Source organism: Gossypium arboreum, chromosome 8, assembly GCF_025698485.1.
Source record: "Gossypium arboreum isolate Shixiya-1 chromosome 8, ASM2569848v2, whole genome shotgun sequence".
Lineage (NCBI taxonomy): Eukaryota > Viridiplantae > Streptophyta > Magnoliopsida > Malvales > Malvaceae > Gossypium > Gossypium arboreum.
Window position 1 is genome coordinate 29,307,266 of NC_069077.1, and position 15,854 is coordinate 29,323,119.

The window sequence follows — 15,854 nt, forward strand, 5'->3', positions numbered from 1 at the left end:
ATGAATTGATGTTATTTGTTAAGTTTATTTGTATATGGCTTACTAAGCTTTTGAAAGCTTACTTTCTATTTGTTTGCATTGTTTTATAGATATCGTAGCTATCGAGAGCTCGGGGATTGTTGAGGATCATCATCACACTATCAAACTCTATTTTGGTACATTTCGAAAATGTAAATTTTGGAGTATGGCATGTATAGGCTAGAAGTACTTTGATTATGTTTTGTGATGTATAAATCTAGCCATGTGATTTGGCTTGATTATGGTTATGTATATGAATGAGTTCTTGGTATGAAATATGTGATGCAATATGAACAATATGATGTGTTTTGAATGGCCATAAAAATTGGTCATTTTGGTAAGAATTGGTATATGTTTATTTGAGAAAGTGATAAGTTTTGATCATGAAATTGAATGATGTAAATTGAAGTATTGAAACATATGCTTTGGTGTGATTTTGGTTTAGACTTGGTGTGATTTTGGTTTAGACTTGGTATGATTTGGTTGGTAAATTGAGAATGGAATTTGTTGATAATGTAATGGCATGAATTGTGTATGATTTGGTTAAGAAATGGTTGAGAATTTGGTATAAAATGTTGTGATTTTGATGCTTGTAGAGAGGACACTTAAAAGGGTGGCAAAGTGGCCATGTAAATGGCCTATTTTTGCCCATACGGGCATGACACGGGCGTGTGTCTCAGCCGTGTTGCTTGAGGGCCATTTTAAAATGAGCCTAGGCAGACCTTACAGTCGCACACACTGGCATGTGCTAGGCCGTGTTGCCAAGTCTGTTTTGACCACGGGCTAGACACACAACTGTGACTGGCCGTGTGACTCAAGTCAGTAGCCTCCCTAATTTTCACACAGCTTGGCACACGGGCGTGCCTTGTGGCCATGTGGACAATTCAGTATGTATGCCTTGTTTTGACACGGCCTCGGCACATGGACGTGTCTAACGCCATGTGTGGCACACGGCCTGTTCAAATGAGCGTGTGACCTGTACAACTTTGTAAAATGTTTATGTTTTGAAAAATTTTGTATGAACTCAATTTAGTCCCGAACCCTTTCTAATGCATGCTTAAGGTCTCGATGACCTATATAAGAGACTCTACGGTAATGTTTGATTATGATTGTGGATGATGTATGTTTGATTATGATTGTGGATGATGTATATGAAATGTTAGTAAAATGTTTCGATTTATCCAGTAATGCCTTTAACCCTAGTCCTACGACGAATACGGGTTAGGGGTGTTATATTTGGTTGGTATCAGAGCTACAGTTTAGTTGATTCTAAGACTAACGTACCGTATGTGAGTTTAGCTATACATGTCATATTTAAGAACTGTGATAGTGTGATGAATCCTGAAAATGAAAATGTGTTTTTATATATAGAAAATGGATCCTGAACGAGCCGTAGCTGACATTGTTGAGAGCAATGTGCCTACTCCCACGCAAGGGTTAGCGCCATCCAGTTCTAGACTGGCTAAGAGTAGCCATGATGGAGAGGCTAGACAAGCTTTCTATCAAATGATGAATGATTGGTTCGGTCAATACATTAGAACTAATCTGACTATTCAACAAACCCTAACCCCGGCTAATCCTTCTGAAGTCCCTACTATGTCACAAGTGAATCCTATTTAGTTAAGCAAACCTCCTGTCGATAAAATTAGAAAATATAGGCTGAAGAGTTTCAAGATACCACTAGTGATAATGCTGAAAGAGTCGAGTTCTGGTTGAAAATACAATACGAGATTCAATGAATTATCATTGACTTCGGATGAATGTCTCAAGTGTGTCATTTCACTTTTGAGAGATATGCCGTACCATTGGTGGAAGACTTTGATATCAGTGGTTCCGAGAGAGCGAGTCACTTGGGATTTCTTTCAAGCTAAATTTTGGAAGAAATATATCAGTTAGAGATTTATCGACCAGAAACGTAAAGAGTTTCTTGAACTTAAACAAGGCCGTATGTTTGTTACAGAAGCAAGCGAGAATTTGCAAGATTGAGTCAATATGCTCGAGAATGTGTATCTACTGAGGCAATAATGTGCAAAAGACTTGAAGATGGTATGAATGAAGATATTCGTTTGTTAGTCAGGATTCAAGAGATAAAAGAGTTTGTAGTGCTTGTTGAACGAGCATGTAAAGCTGAAGAGCTGGGAAAAGAGAAAAGAAAAGCTGATTCAGAAGCTAGAGAAGTGCAAAAGAGATCATCGAGCAAGCCATTTCAATCTTCATCAAAGAAGTTTCGAGATGATTATAATCATTCAAAGGCTAATGTTGGACATTTGAGTAGAGATTATGCATAATCACATTTGAGCTTCAGAGCTCCAGCTACTTCTATTGCAAGTGTTGAAAATGTCAGATCTAATCGCCCAGAGTGCAAACACTATGGTAAAAGAAATCCTGGCAATTGTAGATTGTATGATCGGGCTTGTTTCAAATGTGGATCATTAAATCATTTCATCCGTGATTGCCCCAAATTTGTTGACCAAGAAATTATACAAAATTTGAGACCTAATAACACTTCAGCTCGAGGTAGACCTCCCAGAAATCTGAAAAATATGAGTGGTAGTCAAAGAGGGACTAAAGACACTATTGTTCGATCTGAGGCTAGAGCACCTGCCAGAGCCTATGCCATTTGAGCTCGTAAGGAAGCTTCGTCTCTAGATATGATTACGGGTACATTTACTCTTTACGATACTTTGACGATTGCTTTGATAGATCCTAGATCAACACATTGGTATATATGCATGAATTTAGTATCCAATAAGACTTTTCCTGTAGAGTCTACTGAATTTGTGATTAGAGTATCGAACCTCCTAGGTAGATGTGTTTTGGTTGATAAAGTCTGCAAGAAATGTCCGTTAATGTTTTGAGACATTTGTTTTCCAGCAGATCTGATGTTATTACCTTTCGATGAGTTTGATATAATTCTGGGTATGGATTGGTTAATTTTGCATGATGCTGTTGTGAATTGCAAATGGAAAACTATTGATTTAAGATGCAAGAATGATAAAATAGTTCGAATTGAATCCAGTGATTTGAATGGGTTACCAGCTGTGATTTCGTCAATGAAAGCTTTGAGTATTGTAAGAAAAGGTTGTAAAGCTTCCTTGCGTATGTGATTGATTCGAAAGTAACAGAAAAGAAAGTTGATTAGTGCCTGTTGTCTATGAATTCCCTGATGTATATCCTGAGAAACTTCGAGGATTACCTCCGATACAAGAAATTGAATTTGCATTGAGTTAATACCGAAAACTACTTTAATTTCGACAGCCCTATATAGAATGGTTCTGACCGAGTTAAAAGAATTAGAGTCTTAGTTACAAGAGTTGATTGATAAAGGGTTCGCAAGACTGAGTTTCTCACCTGCACCAGTTCTATTTATGAAAAAGAAAGACGGTACGATGAGAATATGCATTGATTATCGTCAGTTGAACAAGGTGACTATCAAGAACAAATACCCTCTACCTCGAATAGATGATTTGTTTGATCATTTGAAAGGAGCAACCGTATTTTTAAAGATAAATTCGAGATCTGGTTATTATCAGTTGTGAGTAAAAGATTCAGACATTCCGAAAACTACATTTAAAATAAGGTACGACTACTACGAGTTCTTAGTTATGCCTTTCAAATTAACAAATGCACCTGCTATCTTTATGGATTTGATGAACATAATTTTTAGACCGTATTTAGATCGATTTGTTTTCGTATTCATTGATGACATATTGATTTATTTGCGTGATGAATCGGAGCATGCCAAGCATTTGAGAATAGTGCTATAGACTTTGCGTGATAATTAATTGTATGCAAAGTTTAGCAAATGTGAATTCTGGCTACGAGAAGTCAGTTTTTTGGGCGATATTGTATTAGCATCAGGTATCCGAGTTGATCTGAGCAAAATTTTAGCTATTTTGGATTGGAAGCCACCGAAGAATGTCTCCGAAGTTTGCAATTTTCTGGGACTCGCCGGTTATTATAGAAGGTTCGTAAAATTCTTTTCTATGATTGCAACTCCGTTAACAAAACTACTTTAGAAAGATGTGAAGTTTGAATGGTCTGAAAAGTGTCAAAAAAGCTTTGATCCATTGAAAGCCCTGTCGACTGAAGCTCCAGTATTAGTACAACCCGAATCGAGTAAAGAGTTTGTGATCTATAGTGATGCTTTGTTGAATGGTCTAGGATGTGTTTTGATGCAGGAAGGTTTGAGACAGTTAAAACCGCACGAAAAGAACTATCTGACACACGATTTGGAATTAGCTGCGATTGTGTTTTCTTTGAAAATTTGGCGGCACTAGAAATGTCACGTATATTCTGATCATAAGAGTTTGAAATATCTGATGACTTAGAAAGATCTGAATTTGTGACAAAAAAAGGTGGTTAGAATTGCTAAAAGACTATGAGCTTGTGATTGATTATCATCAGGGGAAAGCAAATGTTGTTGTTGATGCTTTGAGTCAAAAATCATTGTTTGCTCTGCATGCGATGAATGCTCATTTGGTTGTGTCGGATGATGGTTCAGTTTTAGCCGAATTAAAAGAAAGACCACTATTCATTCAACAGATTATCGAAGCTCAGAAGATTGATAATGAGATTTTAGCAAAACGAGCTCAGTTCTGATTCAGAATTTAGAGTTGATAAAGATAATTGTCTAAGGTTTTTAGATCGAATTTGTGTTCTGAGAAATCCAGAATTGATTCAAATGATTTTGAATGAAGCTAACAATAGTCATTTATTTGTTCATCCGAGTAGTACTAAAATCTATAATGATATGAAATAGTATTACTGGTGGTCTGGAATGAAAAGAGATATTTCCGACTTTGTTTCGAAATGTTTAATCTATCAGTAAGTTAAAGCTGAACATCAAGTGCCCTTTGGTTTGTTATAGCTGATTATGGTTTCAGAATGGAAATGGGATAGGGTGACAATGGACTTCGTTTAGGGTTTGCCATTATCTCTGAGAAAGAAAGATGCAATCTAGGTTGTAGTTTATCAATTGACAAAATCAGCTAATTTTATTCCTGTATGATCTGATTACTCACTTGATAAATTAGCTGAGTTATACATTTCTGATATTGTAAGATTGCACGGTGTACCATTATCTATTGTGTAAGACAGAGATACGAGATTCACATTGCGATTTTGGAAGAAATTGCAAGATGCTTTGGGTACGAAATTGCATTTCAGTACTGCTTTTCACCTGCAAACGAATGGTCAATCCAAGTGGATTATTCAGATTCTCGAGGATATGTTGAGATGTTGCATTCTTGAGTTTGAAAGTACGTAAGAACAGTATTTTCCTTTGATTGGATTCGCTTATAATGACAATTTTTCAATCAACCATTAAAATGGCACCGTACGAAGCCTTATATGGTTGCAAATGCCATACACCTTTGTATTAGACTGAACTTAGTGAGAATAAGATTCACGGGGTAGACTTGATAAAAGAGACTGAATAGAAAGTAAAAGTGATCCGAGATAGTCTGAAAGTAGCATTCGATTGTCAGAAATTTTATGTAGATTTGAAGCAAAAAGATTTTGAATTCGAAATCGGTGATAAAGTTTTTTTAAAGGTATCTCCATGGAAGAAAGTACTCCGATTTGGCAGAAAAGGGAAATTGATTCCGAGATTCATCAGGCCATATGAGATTATTGAGTGTATCGGGTCAGTTGCTTATAGATTGTTGTTGCCACCTAAGTTAAAAAAGATTTACAACGTATTTCATGTATCAATGCTTCGAGGATATATATCTGATCCATCACATGTGATTCCTCCGTCTGAGATAGAGATTCAGTTTGATATGACCTACAAAGAAAAATTGATCCGTATCTTAGCTCGTGAAGTTAAAGAACTGCGAAATAAGAAAATTCCGTTAGTAAAAGTAATATTGCATCAACACGGTGTTGAAGAGGCTACGTGGGAGCCTGAAGATGTTAGGAGACAGCAATATCCGAATCTGTTCAATGGTAAGATTTTCGAGGTCGAAAATCCTTAAGGGGGGAGAATTGTAATAGTTAGGTTTAGACCCTAGTCAGAATAGTGGTTCAGGACCAAAAATTCGAGTCAAAAAAATATTTTAATATTATTTTCTATTTTTCATATATGTGAATTAGTATGTGTGAAAATCTTGTACGAAAATCTGATCGTTTATATGCTTAATTGGATAAAAGGACCTAATTGCGTAAAAATACAAGTTGCCTGCTCTTTATTAAAATGCTTAATTGATTTGTCTTATTAAAGGAGAAGTCCTTAAGATGCAAATAGACCATTAGCCTAATGGATGGACATAAATGGTCATATTTTTAATGATTAAATGGTTCTATATCAAAGGGTAAAATTGGTAATTGGTTAATATGATAATTAAAATAAAACAAAAGTCATAAATTTTGTTCATTTTCATATATGGTTTTTGAAAATACTAAGTAAAAGAACAAGAAAAAGAGTTTAGGGTTCGACTAAGGTTTTGCTTGATTGAGGTATGTGTTTTGATCTATTTTCGATAATTTCTACATTTTTGTGATCATTGCTTGATATTCTATAAAGCCCATGCCTATATTTCTGATTTTGATGATGATTTTGAAATATTCCATTAATGAAATTGTGAGCTTTATGAAGTTAGATGATAGAAAATGAAAGATATGTGTTGGGTTAGTATATTTTGTTTAGATGATAGAAAATGAAAGATATGTGTTAGGTTAGTATATTTTATCTTTGAATTTTTGATGAATTTGAGTAATTTGGGCTAAATTATAAAAATAATATTTTGAGGGACTAAAATATGAAATAAATGAAATATGTGGGCTTATCTGAGCACTAGGAATATTCGACTAAGCATGTGTCTAAAGAAATTTGGTGTATTTTGTGATTTTATGAATTAGGGACTAAAATGTCAAAATGTGATAATGTAAGGGCTAATTTGTAAAATGCCCTAAATGTATGTTTGTGGATTGATTTGAATGATTTGGTGAATAAAAGAGTTAAATTTGAATTTATATAGATCAAGAACTAAAGAAAACGGAATTAGATCTGGGAAAGTCGAAAGTCGTTGAGCAGCCGATTCTGTCTATTCGAATCCGTACGAGGTAAGTCTATATATAAATAATGTGTCTGTAATGGTTTATTTATTCTTATATGCTATTGAACAATGATGAATAGCTCATTGCATTGAATATGAGATATCCGATAAAGTATCGACAAAGTTTCGATGTCCGAAAAGCCCCGTATGAACCATAGGAATAGTTAGGATACATATGTCATGAAATAGGATCCGATATGTGTTATCGTGTAAGACCACGTTTGGGACGTTGGCATCAACTTATGATTTACACATAAGAACATGTCTGGGACATCGACATTGTATTTAATTTCATGTAAGACCTTGTCTGGGATAGTGACATCGATATTTGATTACATGTAAGACTATGTCTGGGCCGTTGGCATTGTACGAGCTTTCCATGCTATAAGCGTATCCTTATCATTCCGAACGGTTCAACAGGAATTCCGAGAAAATAGGTGACTATGTGAATTTTTATCCAACTCAGGTACATTTGAATTGTATACTATGTTTGAGAATGAAAGGTAAGTTTATGGACCTTGGTGAATATATGGTTTAAGTATGAGTTGCTATAAGAATGAGTTATGATATGTATATGTGAATCATGTTTGAATGAAATATAAGAGATATATAGCTATGTGAATGTATTTTACCTTAAATTATATGAATGAATTGATGTTATTTGTTAAGTTTATTTGTATATAACTTACTAAGCTTTTGAAAGCTTACTTTGTGTGTGTTTGCATTATTTTATAGATATCGTAGCTATCAGGAGCTTGGGGATCATTGAGGATCATCATCACACTATCAAACTCTATTTTGGTACATTTTGAAAGTGTAAATATTGGAGTATGGCATGTATAAGCTAGAAGTACTTTGATTTTTGTGATGTATATATTTAGCCATGTGATTTGGCTTGATTATGGTTCTGTATAGAATGAGTTCTTGGTATGAAATATGTGATGCAATATGAACAATATGATGTGTTTTGAATGGCTATAGAAATTGGTCATTTTGGTAAGAATTGGTATATGTTTATTTGAGAAAGTGATAAGTTTTGGTCATGAAATTGAATGATGTAAATTGAAGTATTGAAACATATGCTTTGGTATGATTTTGGTTTAAACTTGGTGTGATTTGGTTGGAGAATTGAGAATTGAATTTGTTGATAATGTAATGGCATGAATAGTGTATGATTTGGTTGTGAAATGGTTGAAAATTTGGTATAAAATGTTTTGATTTTCATGCTTGTAGCGAGGACCCTTAAAAGGGTGGCAAAGTAGCCATGTAAATGGCTTATTTTTGGCCACATGGGCAGAGACACGAGCGTGTGTCTCAGCTATGTTTCTTGAGGGCCATATTAAAATGAGCCTGGGCAGACCACACGGTCGTACACACGGGCGTGTGCTAGGCCGTCTGGCCAAGTCAGTTTCGACCACGAGGTAGAAACTCGAGCGTGTGACTTAAGTCAGTAGCCTCCTTAATTTTCACACAGCCTGGCACACGAGCGTGTCTTGTGGCCGTGTGGACAAGTCAGTATGTATGCCCTGTTTTGACACGGTCTAGGCACATGGACGTGTCTAACACCGTGTGAGGCACACAGCCTGTCCACACAGGCGTGAAACCTCTATAACTTTGTAAAATGTTTAAGTTTTGAAAAAATTTGTATGAGCTTGATTTAGTCTCGACCCCTTTCTAATGCATGCTTAAGGTCTCGATGACCTATATAAAGGACTCTATGGTAATGTTTGATTATGATTATGGATGATGTATATGAACTACTAGTAAAATGTTCTGATTTGTCCGGTAACGCCTTTAACCTTAGTCCAGCGACGGATACAGGTTAGGGGTGTTACAAAGCGGGCAGAGACACTGGCATGTTTCAGCTTTTTGTGACACACGGTCAGGTTACACGGCCGTGTGTCCCTTGGTGTTAAAATAGAAATCAAGTCAGTATGCTCCTCACTGTCTAGCACATGGGCGTGTGACTTGGCTGTGTCGTATAAGTCAGTATACCCTATAGGTTTTGCAGGGCCTATCACACAACTTGGCACACGGGCATGTGTGGCCATTTCTAGGGCACATGGGCTAGTCACACGGACATGTGTGTGGAAACAAAAAAATTTAGACACTTTTTCATACCCTTTTTAACTTAAATTCATGGGAATTCAGTTAAATTCTTGTCAAAAAATAATTAGTTTTTATAAAATAATTAAAGTGAACTTAAAATATGAACATGTTAAATTTTATTTAATTGCATAATTATTTTTGATGAATTTTGGTTATTTTCAACAGATTTGCACAAAGGGCGAAAAATGGCTAGGCAGACACTCCTAGAAGCATAAAACGGAGAAGCAATTTGAAGTATGAGGCGAACTAAATTTCAGCCTAAGACGGTCCAAAATTATATGTAATTATTCATAATATAATTAATTTTAATTTATATCTAATTTAATTTAGGTTATTAAATTATGATTAATTAATTATGAAAAAGTGGTCTGATTGAACCGAACTGAGTAAATCGAACCGGCCAAGAAAAGAACAGCCCAAAACTGTCCAACTGCTGACCCAATTGAGCTCATTAGCTAATTATTTTCCATTTTTAGCAAAGTTGAAGCCATCAACTTTGCCACATAGGAGGCCGGCCAAGGGGTGTGCCCCAAAAATCCCGAAACCCAAAAGTCCCAAAATCTTGAATTTTCTTTTTTTGTACATAGCAATTCCGGTTAACTGTTAATTACGCTACGGTATATCTTGGTCAAGGTTTGAGTTCGAATTAAGGGGTAAAAGAAATTATAATTTAATTATTAAAAGAATCAGGGTTGGCAAGTAGTTGGGCTTTTAAATAAAGATAGGGGAAAATAACATCAAAAAGCCTTGTGGAGGAGTGGCTAAGTGAGGCCAATTAGAGTGTAGGGAGGTGGCGTTAATAGTTAGCAAGGAGGTCCAAGGTTCGAATCCGAGCTTAGTGTTTTTAGAAGTTTAATTTTGGCCTTCTAGAAGGTTGGAAGTGGCGTGGAAATGGACTCCAAGGGAAGTGTTCAGGAGAGAAATCTGAGGAAAAGATCAAGGGGTTATCAGGGAGAAAAACGAGGAGATAAGAAGTGAGGAGCTTGTGGAGCCAAAATGGGAACTTGGGCTTGAGGAGTTCGACCATAAGGGTTATAAATAAGTGCCGAATGCAAGGAGGCTAATGCTGAAATCTTTTTCTCACCTTGTTCCCAAAATCCCTCTTCCCTAAAAGCTGAAAACCCTTCTGTTTTCTTCCTTTTCTTTATGCTGATTTCTCCAAAAGCCGAAAACCCTTATTCTTCTTTTTATTTTCCTTGTCCTGATTTCTTTGTTTCACTTTAGGTTTAGCCGACTCTTCTTCCACTCTCTCTCGGTGCCGAATAAGCAATTGTTTCCATTAAAATCTCTAGAGCTGAATACTCTTTGACCGAATGTAGTGTAAGCGTTACTCTTTCAATCAGTTTTCTTTGCTAAGTATCAAATATTGTCCCTCACTCTTTCTAATCAACTATGGTAGGGAATTAGTATCGGATCTCGGATCTTAGCTCATTGCCGAATTGCTCCTTAGGTGTTGAGGTATTGGTAAGTATTCCTCTCTCATTGGCTAAGGTGGCCGAATGTTCATAGTTAAGGTAAGGGGACTTGTGTTGGATACGAGTCATCTATTTTTCTGGTTTTAATGAGTAAGATTAATGCAGATCTAGGGAGTACGTGATCAAGGAAAGCTATTAAGGATTGGTGTTCAAGGTAAGGTTAAGGTGAGGTTTCGGTTTTTGGGTAGAATATGGATTAAGCATACGATTAATGGAAGGATGATATCGTTGTAGGTTGGTGACTAAGGGAATTGTGGCACGCTTGCTTACCAGGTGTGTACATAAACTGCACACACACACACTATGAATCGGCAAAAGCCGAAATGTCGAAATGTCGAAAAGCCGAAATGCAGAAAAGCCAAAAGTTTGGCTACGGTAGTCTTGCGAGTGCGTGAACACTCGTAAGGGGGAGACTAATAGGTTGCTTGAGACCCACGGGTGATTCCATGGACTTAGGTTGTGATTTGGCCATACTGGCCAGAATGGGCTAAATGGGCTCGATTGGCTGTTGGGCCCATAATAGGCAAAAACTGAATATTGATGCTATGTGATAGGATTTTGTATGTGAGCATGAATATGAATGTGACTGAGCCTAACGGGCCATATAAATGTGGTTTGGGCCAAATGGGCCATATGAATATGATTGGGCTTAATGGGCCAGATACAGACATGTGAATTTGTTTGGACGTTGTAAGGGGTTTTTGGCCTAGTATATGATAACTACATAAGACTTAATTAATATATTGCAACCGTGGACAAGTCAAAGGGTTAAGGTGTGGCAACGGGTATATGCATGTCTAGGAATGGATCTAGGGAGAGCTTGGTACTTAAGAGGTCTTAATGACCCACCTCCTCTTCTCTGGAATCCTACCTAGTGCATAGTATTTTTTTCATCTTAGCTCGCGGGACTTGTTAACGGGTCAAGGTAAGTGGAAACCATAATTAAGGGAAAATTACTGAAACGCCCCTAAAGGCGAAAAGGACCAAAATATCCCTAAGTGTTGAACGTAGGTTTTATGGATGTGACATGCATACATATGATGTTCTGCTTAGGTTGCATATGGGGTGGGAACTATGGAACGGGGGAAGTATATGAAGATCGCATGGTCGCCTGACAATCGTGGATCCACCGACGAGTTTTAAAGCCCAATATGTAAATAAAGGTAGTTCCGCAACCGGGCCACCATTGGTGTGTGGGTTGGGTGGGTCAATATTTATATCCCCACATGGTGTGATGGGGGTCAGAGCTGGTGTGTAGCGGATGAATAATTTGGATGGGATTGCATTGCATGTTTGATGATTTCTTTTTGAATGCTTATTTTTCATCGAGGGTTGTACACACAGAGTTTTCGAAAACTCACCCCCTCTTTTATTTTACTTTCAAGTGATCCTCAGTAGAAGGTTCGATGTTTGGAGGGACTCTGGGTGGCCGACTAGCAAGACAATTCACACTTGGTTTTTTTTAAGCATTTAAGTTTTTATTTCTTTTAAGTCTGTTCAGACCAGATTGTAATAAGGTTTTCATTATGTTATTACTACTTGAATTCTTATTATTATTTTCATTGTAATTACGAGAAGTTAAACATGGATTTCTTCAATTATAGTATGTTTTCTACGTTTCAGCAACTAAGTTTTCTTAAAAATCAAATGTTTTAAACAAGGCTTTCATAACTGAAAGGTTTTTTTTAGTTAATTAGGATTTCTTTTATTTTAAGAAGGGTTTTCGATGAAAACATGGTTTTCGCTAAAACACTTCAATGTGACACACCAGATTCGGCCATAGCGTCTGGGCTGGGTTTGGGGTGTTACAAGGTGGCTCTTTGGCTGCTATTTTTAGCAAATTTCAGCTTCCACATTCAGCTATAAAATCCCCCCTTGCATGATCTTTCAACATATCCCTCATTCATATCTCTTCTCTCACAATTCTTCTCTCCACTTTTCGCTTTTTCTTTCATTTTTCCCATTCAAAGTTCATTGCTCTTTTGCCGATATCTCCCCTTGAGAAAGGGTTCTTCTTCAGCCATTTTGGAGCAGCAATTGAGTGTTCATAGCAGCGTTGATCAGCAAGGACAACAAAGAAGGAAGAACGGAGCAACCTAGTCAAGCCACGGAAAAACACCAGATTTGATTCTTGTTTCCTATCTCTTTAAATTTAGTTGTTTTTGTGATGAACATATCCATGAATATCTATGTTGTTGGAATGGTTAATTTAATCAGCTTAGCTTGAATTTTAATAGTGTTGGGTTGATTGCATTTCGTCCTCTTAAATTATTAAAGTTGTGTTTATACTGTTATAGGCCTCGGTAAAATGCTTGATTAGGTAAAATCATGACTAAGTTATTCTTGCATTACAATTGTTAGGTAACTAATGAATAAATTATTTAAACGGATTGAAATTGTAATTAACGGACACGTTACTTAATCAGTACATGTTTATTCTTCTAAGGTAGTTGAAGGTTAAATTAGCATTGTATCTGGCGATACACTTGCCTTGCATAACTTGCAAGATTATTGTGATTAAATTGTTTCAATGTAAGATACCTTGTTACCTCACATAGTCTTTTATGTTCTCATTAGATTTAATTAATCATTTGAATTGACATAGGAGTATGCAAGAGATTAGTTCAATTTAATGAGTATGTATGTGCAATAACATGTTTGCTTATTAGAATCTGTTTAATCGATTGAATTCATAGGGATACATTAAGAGATGAATGGATTTGTGTAGGTGAGTATGTTCATAAGTTAGCAAATTACCGAGTTGCCGTGAATTTATTCGTTACAACATAAACATGAGTTTAATAATTCTAAGTTAAAGAAATGTAATTAATCCAACACAATTATGTCATCATGATTAAATCATATTTTGAAATTGTGCATTAGAACTTTTATTTTTTTATTTAGTTTAAAAAATTTTTTTTATTACCCTTTTCAATTTTTTTTTACCAAAGTGTTTTAAATTGCACTAATAAATAATTCTTTTCACAGTTCCGGTGGGTACGATAACTTGACATTTACTTGTCACTTTATTACTTGTTGCGATTGTGTACACTTGCACATTTGCATCGTTCCAAGTTTTTGGCATCGTTGCCGGGGACTGTGTTTTAAAATGTCATAATTTGTGAATTTGTTAGTTTTGCATTTTAGTTTAATTTTCTGTTTAAATTGTAACTTATTTAATTTTTCTGTGATTATTTCAGGTGTTTATGAGTATTGACCGAATCATCGATTTACTCCCTGTGGACCCTGAGATTGAACGAATTTTTCGACAGCGAAGAAGACAAGCAAGTCAGCGAAGGACCGAAGAAATGAACTTCGAAAATCCAAATCAAGGAAATGGAACAAACCCTGCTCAAAATCCTATCCTTATTACTAATAATAGGGATAAAGCTTTAAGATAGTATGCCGTGCCAGTGTTTAATGATCTTAATTTGGGTATTAAGAGACCCGAAATTGAGGCACAACAGTTCGAGCTGAAGCCAGTCATGTTTCAGTTGCTTCAGATGGTGGGCCAATTCAGTAGAATGCTTACTGAAGATCCTCACCTACACTTAAGACTATTTATGGAGGGGAGCGATTCCTTCAAATTAGTGGAAGTACCCGAAGATGCATTACGATTGAAGCTATTCCCATATTCACTAAGGGACAGAGCTCGAGTCTAGTTGAACTCATTGCCACCAAATTCAATTTCCACATGGCAAGAGTTAGCAGAAAGATTCCTCATGAAGTATTTCCCGCCTAGCAAGAATGCGAAGTTAAGGAACGAGATCACTGCTTTCCAACAAATGGATGATGGGTCCTTGTATGAGGCATGGGAAAGGTACAAAGAATTATTATGGTAATGCCCTCATCATGGAATCCCATATTGCATCCAACTTGAGACATTTTATAATGGTCTCAATGCTCACACGAGGATGGTAGTGCACGCTTCTACTAACGGTGCTCTCCTTTCTAAGTCTTATAACGAGGCTTATGAAATTATTGAGAGGATTGTCAGTAACAACTATCAATGGCCAACCAATCGAATAACATCAGGAAGACAATTTGCTGGAATACATGAAGTAGACACTCTCACTTTACTCGCATCTCAGGTATCCTCAATATCCTCAATGCTTAAAAATTTTACCACTAATGGGTGTAACAGTTTTGCAGCATAGCAATCAAATCAATTTGAAAATGTAGCCTGTGTCTATTATGGAGAAGGACATTTATTCGAAGAATGTCCATCGAACCCAGAATCCGTGTATTACATGGGTAACTAGAACTAAAATCGATGAAGGCAAGGACTGCAATCTAATTTCTATAACCTATCATGGCGAAATCACCCCAATTTTTCCTGGAGTAACCAAGGGGCTGAAACTAGTAACACTTACGCCCAACCTAGACCAACCTAGTCACCTAGCTTCCCCAAACAAGTTTAGAAACTAGCTGAAGCTGAATCATCCAATAGCTTAAACAATTTATTATAGGCATACACAGCGAAAAACGACGCCACTCTGAGGAATTTGGAGAATCAACTGGCCAGTTTGCTACTGAGCTCAGGAACCGACCACAAGGTGCTTTACCTAGTGATACGGAGAATCCAAGGGATCCGGGGAAGGAGCATTACAAAGCGTTGACATTAAGGAATGGAAAGACAGTAGAGCCCATCACTATCGAAGCTGAAAAGGAGCAAGCTGACACTCAAGATTCAGAGGAAGTTCAACCGAGTGTTGAAATTCCAGTTTCAAAAGAACTAGAATCTGCAAAACCTGGGAAGGTAATTTCAGAACCAACTAACTCTAATAAACTAACAACTCTGTTAGATACAGAATTGCCACAGAAGATGAACCAACTAGTTCCAGTAAAGAAACCATCGCCACCCTACCCTCAAAAACTTCAAAAGCAGAAGCATGAGATTCAATTCAAGAAGTTCCTAGATGTACTCAAGCAACTTCATATCAACATCCCATTGGTTGAAGCACTTGAGCAAATGCCGAACTACATCAAATTCATGAATGATATCCTGTCCAAAAAATGAAGAGTTGGAGAATTTGAGACGGTGTATCTGACGAAGGAATGCAATGCATACCTTTAAGACAAACTACCCCAAAAGTTGAAGGATCCTGGATGTTTTACCATCCCTTGCAACATTGGAGAAACATATTGTGGTAAGGCATTATGTGACATAGGTGCGGTATTAACTTGATGCCTA

The 15,854-nt window shown here is 36.6% G+C and overlaps 1 non-coding gene across 1 annotated transcript; it reads right to left on the minus strand.

Annotated features, from left to right (window-relative positions):
* Positions 1-14,412: 14,412 nt before the first annotated feature.
* On the minus strand, positions 14,413-14,519 carry LOC128279912 (small nucleolar RNA R71). The gene has a single exon (XR_008270097.1). It is a non-coding gene; the product is annotated as a small nucleolar RNA R71 (small nucleolar RNA).
* Between the last annotated feature and the right edge of the window lie 1,335 nt (positions 14,520-15,854).